The sequence below is a fragment of the Amphiura filiformis genome, chromosome 11 (genome assembly GCF_039555335.1).
Source record: "Amphiura filiformis chromosome 11, Afil_fr2py, whole genome shotgun sequence".
Lineage (NCBI taxonomy): Eukaryota > Metazoa > Echinodermata > Ophiuroidea > Amphilepidida > Amphiuridae > Amphiura > Amphiura filiformis.
In genome coordinates, this window is record NC_092638.1 from 30,094,938 (window position 1) to 30,100,937 (window position 6,000).

A 6,000-nucleotide genomic window follows, 5' to 3' on the forward strand; every position below is an offset into this window, starting at 1 on the left:
GCTCTCTGAAGGTATCTAGAATGGTGGCTTACTTTCACCACAAAATACTCTTGGGGTTTTGTTTTATGACATGTTGCTCCCTAACTATTACATAATATAGTTCATCCACTATATTATCTTACCAGCAATTACTCCCCATTCCAGAAAAATACAGCACTCATTTTTTGGGATTAAAAAATATTATCGAGTTTTGCCAAATTAAACATAGCGCAATACTAATCCTTTAGTTAGTCCTAACTGGGGATAAAAAAATAAAGTTCACTATTTTACTGATTTCTTGAAAAAAGAGCCAAAAACATGCACTTTCGGCATGTTTTCTGACAATCGAGTCACAAAATTCACAGACTTGGAACAAGTCTAAGCATTCAAAATCTTGAGTATATGCTGAAAGTTTGCTTTAATTTTCACTTTTTTGTGCTACTTAAATTAAATGATTGGTTATAAGAATGATGAAATGTGTCTTTTCACAAATTTAGAATGCAAAATCTGAAATTAGTCTTAGGACAAGTCTTTGGGCTTGATTGTCACTACATAGGAAAAACACCCTAAAAACGCATGTTTTTGGCCCTTATTTCCAAAAATTGGCTAAACATTAAATTTGAACTTATATTGCTAGTTAGGACTAAAAGGATTAGGATTTAGCTGTGTTTCATTGAGCAAAACAGGAAAAAAAATTATTCAAAAAAATTAGTTCTGTATTTTTCTGGAATAGGGAGTAGTTGCTAAAAGTTTAACTACAGCGGTTACCGCACCATAGCTGAACCATGGGCTAAGACAGTATATTATGGTATACCACTGACACCCGAGGGGGGTGGGGTAGAAATCCTTGGGATTTTGAGTATCATGACCCAGAATAGGAACATTGAGCCGAGTCTTATTACCTTAGCCACATAGCGTTTTGCTAAGGTCCTCTTTCTGTCAGGTTATTTCTTCTATCAATCGTATAATGAGCCATCGTAACCATATTAGAGCAATTCGATAAGGCGTTCGACTATGGTGCGAGAGGTTGCGGGTTCGAGCCCTGGCGGTGGCGATCTCGTGGAAAAATTGAGCTTGAAATTCCCCTGGACAAGGAACTTACTGCTAATTGTCTCGTTGTAACCCGTACGAAACTCGGGGAGCTGATCCTGATTGCGATGGGTATTTGTGGCATGTCTATGGTGTGCGCTCTTGTAGCAGCAAAGTCCCTGATTTGTTGTCAAATGTACGGTGTCTGATCTCCGCCAAACTCCCCCTTTTATAATTCATATCCCCAAATTTGTAGTTTTCCCCCTTTTTGCGAAATGCTTTCCCCCTTTTTCAACTATTTCCCCCTTTTTAACTTTCCCCGTTTTCAAATAGTTTCCCCCTTTTCGACTTTCCCCCCTTTTCGACTTTCCCCCTTTTCAAATAGTTTCCCCCTTTTCGACTTTCCCCTTTTCAAATAGTTTCCCCTTTTCGACTTGCCCCCTTTTCAAATAGTTTCTCCCTTTTCCACTTCCCCCCTTTTCAAATAGTTTCCCCCTTTTCGACTTTCCCCCTTTTCAAATAGTTTCTCCCTTTTCGACTTTCCCCCTTTTCAAATAGTTCCCCCTTTTCGAATCCCCCTTTTCAAATAGTTTCCCCCTTTTTAATTTCCCTTTTCAAATAGTTTCCCCGTTTTCGAATTACCCCTTTACAAATAATACCCTTTTTATTTTCACCCATTTTGTAAAATTAATAGTTCCCCTTTTTACAAATAATCCCTTTTAACTTTCCTCCGCTTTTCACAAATAGGTTCCCATTTTAAATAGTTTCTCCCTTTTTAAATAATACTCCCTTTTTTGTTTTTAATACTCCCTTTTTGTTTGGGTACTCCCCGTTTTCCGTGCGTAGGCTTTACCAGTAAGCCTGGACCCTGGAGAGTACCGTGCACTCACTAGAGCTCATTTCGCTACATCCATTATTTGAAAGGCGTTCTACATGAATTTGGATACCAACGTAGGTAGATTTATAGCCTGTTGTGCAAGCGCCGCTAAATTCAATGGGTTAGGGATCCGTCAACTTTTATGCACGTTTATAGAGGGCTGTACAAAGAGCAAATCCGATATGATTGATAAACCAAATGATGTTCAGAATGTTAAACGGGTGAAATGGCATGCATAAATATTTATGCTGGTCAAATTCATAGCAATGATGTTTGAAAGTCTGTGAAGAACTTGTCTATAAACAGGGATATGTCAGAGACAACAAACAACTGGCTGCCATTGTTACAGAAGCCTAGATAATAAGAATTGTTTGTGCTATATAATTATTCAAAAGGTTTTTTTTAAAGTTAGCACCAAAGTTTAAAACAAGCGGTCTTAAAGGGGCATTTCGTGATCCACAGCCTCATCCCCCCACTTTTCTCAAAAAAAGTTGAGATTTTTATATCACTGGAAACCTCTGGTTACATAATGTTTATGTACAAAATATCTCTTGCAGATTAATTCGTTTAGCTAAGATATCGTGAAATTTGAATTTCGTTCTGGTGCACCAGAACGAAATTACAACGCATTGTCTATGGAGCAGTGTAATACACATAATCATGCACAACTCGCAAACGCAAAATCGGAATCAACTGAAATTTTGGGAATAGGCTTTTTTCGTGGATATGTACTGAAACATGTCATAAAAAGATGATGCTAGGATCACGAAATACTCCTTTAACAGTGAAATGACAATAAAAGCATACATTTATAAAACGGGCCTGGACAAAATGGGCATTGCATATTTACGACAAGTGTGGCTGTGTGATTTTATGCAACTTTATTTTTAAGCCAGTTCCGAGTAATTTTCTCTATTCTTTGTTTGTCAACAATCCCGTTAACAATAAAAATGTGCTTTCTAATCAAAGGCTCTATGGCGTATATTCAATTGACCAGACAAATGAACCAGGGACTTCGGTCAGTGGTGCACGCCTCAAAAATCCAAAAAGAATTAGTAGGCCCTATATGTTAGATGAAGAATTAAGTAGCAATTAAGGGGGCACTACACCCCTGCCCAATTTTATGCCTATTTTTGCATTTTTCTCAAAAATTATGGCGCATTGGGGACAAGTAAGATATGTATATTATAGGGGCAAGGACTACAACTACTGCACTGGAAATTTTATTTCAGCACAGCCAACAGTTGTGGAGTTACAGTCAAAAATGAGGGAAAACCAATATTTGATCAATAAATCAATAACTACTTGCTTTGTGTTGCTGTATTTTCAGTACAAAAATGGTTTATGGAATGATGTGGGGCCGTAGTGGTCAGCGACAACCTGTAAAGTGTGCTGAGACTTGTGGATCAACGTCTAGGCGTTGTGCCTGTGCGTAGCGCACTATAAATCACTGCGCTTTTTATTTTTTTATTTTTTTAATCTTTTTATATGCGTTTGTCAATTTTAACCAAATTAAGTCACTAGGACCATTGGGGGTGCCACATATGTCACGTGCAAGTGTCTGGTGCAAAGATCATATCAAGGTCATTATGGCCAAAAACGGGTTTTTCACTAAAAATGCTGCTCCTTCCCCATATTACATACCAGCGTGACGTCACTTGAACATATGCATCGTCTATAGCCAGTGTCTAAAAGTTTTACACAGAATTGGGGTCAAAGGTCTTTAAGGAGTCATTTCCGGTATGTAACCAAATACCTTAAATCGGCCATCGTAGCCATATGCTTTCAGCCATGTTGACCGTAGTTGGTCACTAGGATCATTGGGTGGCCCACAAATGTCACATGATCATTTCCGGTCAAAGGTTATCCACTTCCGATCAAGGGCCAAAAACGTGATTTTCACTACCCCACCCCAAATAGATTTGCACACAAATAGCTACTATCCATACAGGCCCATTGTAGCTCAATGAGCCATGCATAATACTAATAGGCTGATCCATATTATTTGTACTTTAATGTATAGGCCTACTTATTTGAAGTATTAAGTAAATAATCTTCAAAAAGCCTTCCAAGGACAAATCTGTCATCTGTGTAATTTACCAAGGGCCTCTTTCTGTCAGGTTCTTCTTCTTTCTTTCTTCAATGAGCCATCTGCCTTCATAACCAAATGCACTTTCTACATTACCTTCAAAATGCTGCTGCTCCCGCAAATTATATAGTACAATCCCAGCAAACACAAAAACGTTTTTAAAACGTTTTAAATAAGTTATATTTTGGGTTTTGGTTCAGGTAAAAACGTTTTAATAACATTAAAATGTCGGGTTATATAAAGGTCATGAAATCGTTTTAAAACGTTTTGTATGAAAACACACTACAACAATATTTTTAAAATGTTTTCGAAATGTCATTGTAAACTATTTTTGCAAACATTTTTGACCAAATATTTTGTCAACACTTAAATAACATTATGTTAAAATATTTGCACCCAGCAAACACAGAAATGTTCTTAAAATGTTTTTTACAAAACGTTTTAATAACATTTAAATGTCAGGTTATATAAAGGTCGTGAAAACATTTTAAAAACGTTATTGTAAATATTTTGGGCAAACATTTTTTGCAAAATATTTTTTCAACCCCAAAATAACATTCTGTGTAGAATGATTTGCACCAAGTTTTCAAAAATGTTTTTGGAATGTTATTAAAACGTTTTTATACCCTTTATATAACCCGACATTTAAATATTTTCTGTAAAACATTTGTGTTTGCTGTGCAGTAAATTACCAACAAATGTTATTTAATGTTATGAAAACGTTTTATACCATTAATGTACCCTTTATATAACCCGACATTTAAACGTTTTCTGACAACCTTTTATAACCTTTTGCGAATGATGTCGAAAACGTTTTGTGTTTGCTGGGATGTCGTTATCACCATGAACCATATGCTGGAGGTTACTGGTACAACTGTCACATGAACAACTCTATGTCAAAGGTCATAAAGATATCAACTTCACTGGCTAAGGGCCGTGTTTTGTGAGCACAATGTCTGGTTTTTATTATATTGTTTACTTTTTTCTCTTGACACCACTCGGGGGGGGTCATACCTTCTTGGGATTATTGGGATTATTGACCCAGGTCACCGTGGGGAAATTACTTTTTATTATTTTTTTTATCTTTCTTTTGACACCATGGGATGGGGTCATACATTCTTTTCATTTCGAAAAGGACCCAAAATAAGTATATTGACCCGGGTCTTATGAGGAGTGTCGCCGCCCTGTGGGGAAATACGTTCTTTACTGCTTCTTCTTTCATTTGACACCACTAGTGCACTCTGGGGGTCATACCTTCTTGGCATTTCGAGATATGAAAAGGACCCAAAATATACTTCGTTGCTTTTTTTCTCTTTCATTTGACACCACATTTGTCATTCCTTCTTGGCGTTTTGAGATATGAAAAGGACTCATATGAATATTGACCCGAATCTTATGATGAGTGTCACCCCGAGTGGGGAAATATTTTTATTATATTCTTAAACTTTGTTCTCTTTCATTTGACACCACTCGGTGCGGGGGGGGGGGCATACCTTCGTGGCGTTTCGAAACAATGTATATTTCAGACCCGAAAAGGAGAGTCAGTAAGTAGGCCTATTAGTACCATAGACTTGCACACCATTTCATGGTTCATCAAAAATTTAACATTACGCTTTACCTTGTTTGCCCGTCCCACATGTGACATGTAATATGAATCACCGATCCCTTATTGCCGTTAGTTAGATTTTAGTATCTGCCCTTTAATACGTCATGGCGTTAATCATCCGGGGTTTGGGTTTTTCCCGTAGCAGGTAATGATATTTCTACGAGTAATTTCTACGGAGGAAAAACAGTGTCGTTGAAAACCAAAGCAGTATTTTTTTTTTTTTTTTAATATATCTGAATTACTTAAAAGAAGCAGCACTTACGCATTGCGTTGCACTTATAAATGATGGAGAGCGAACTTCTTCTGTTGCTATATCCGGGGCTATATCCATTCATACAAGAAGCTAGTATAGTTTGGTGGCCCGTTCAGACATCCGTAAACATCCGATGACATGCGCCAGCTGATGCCCATATCCAATAT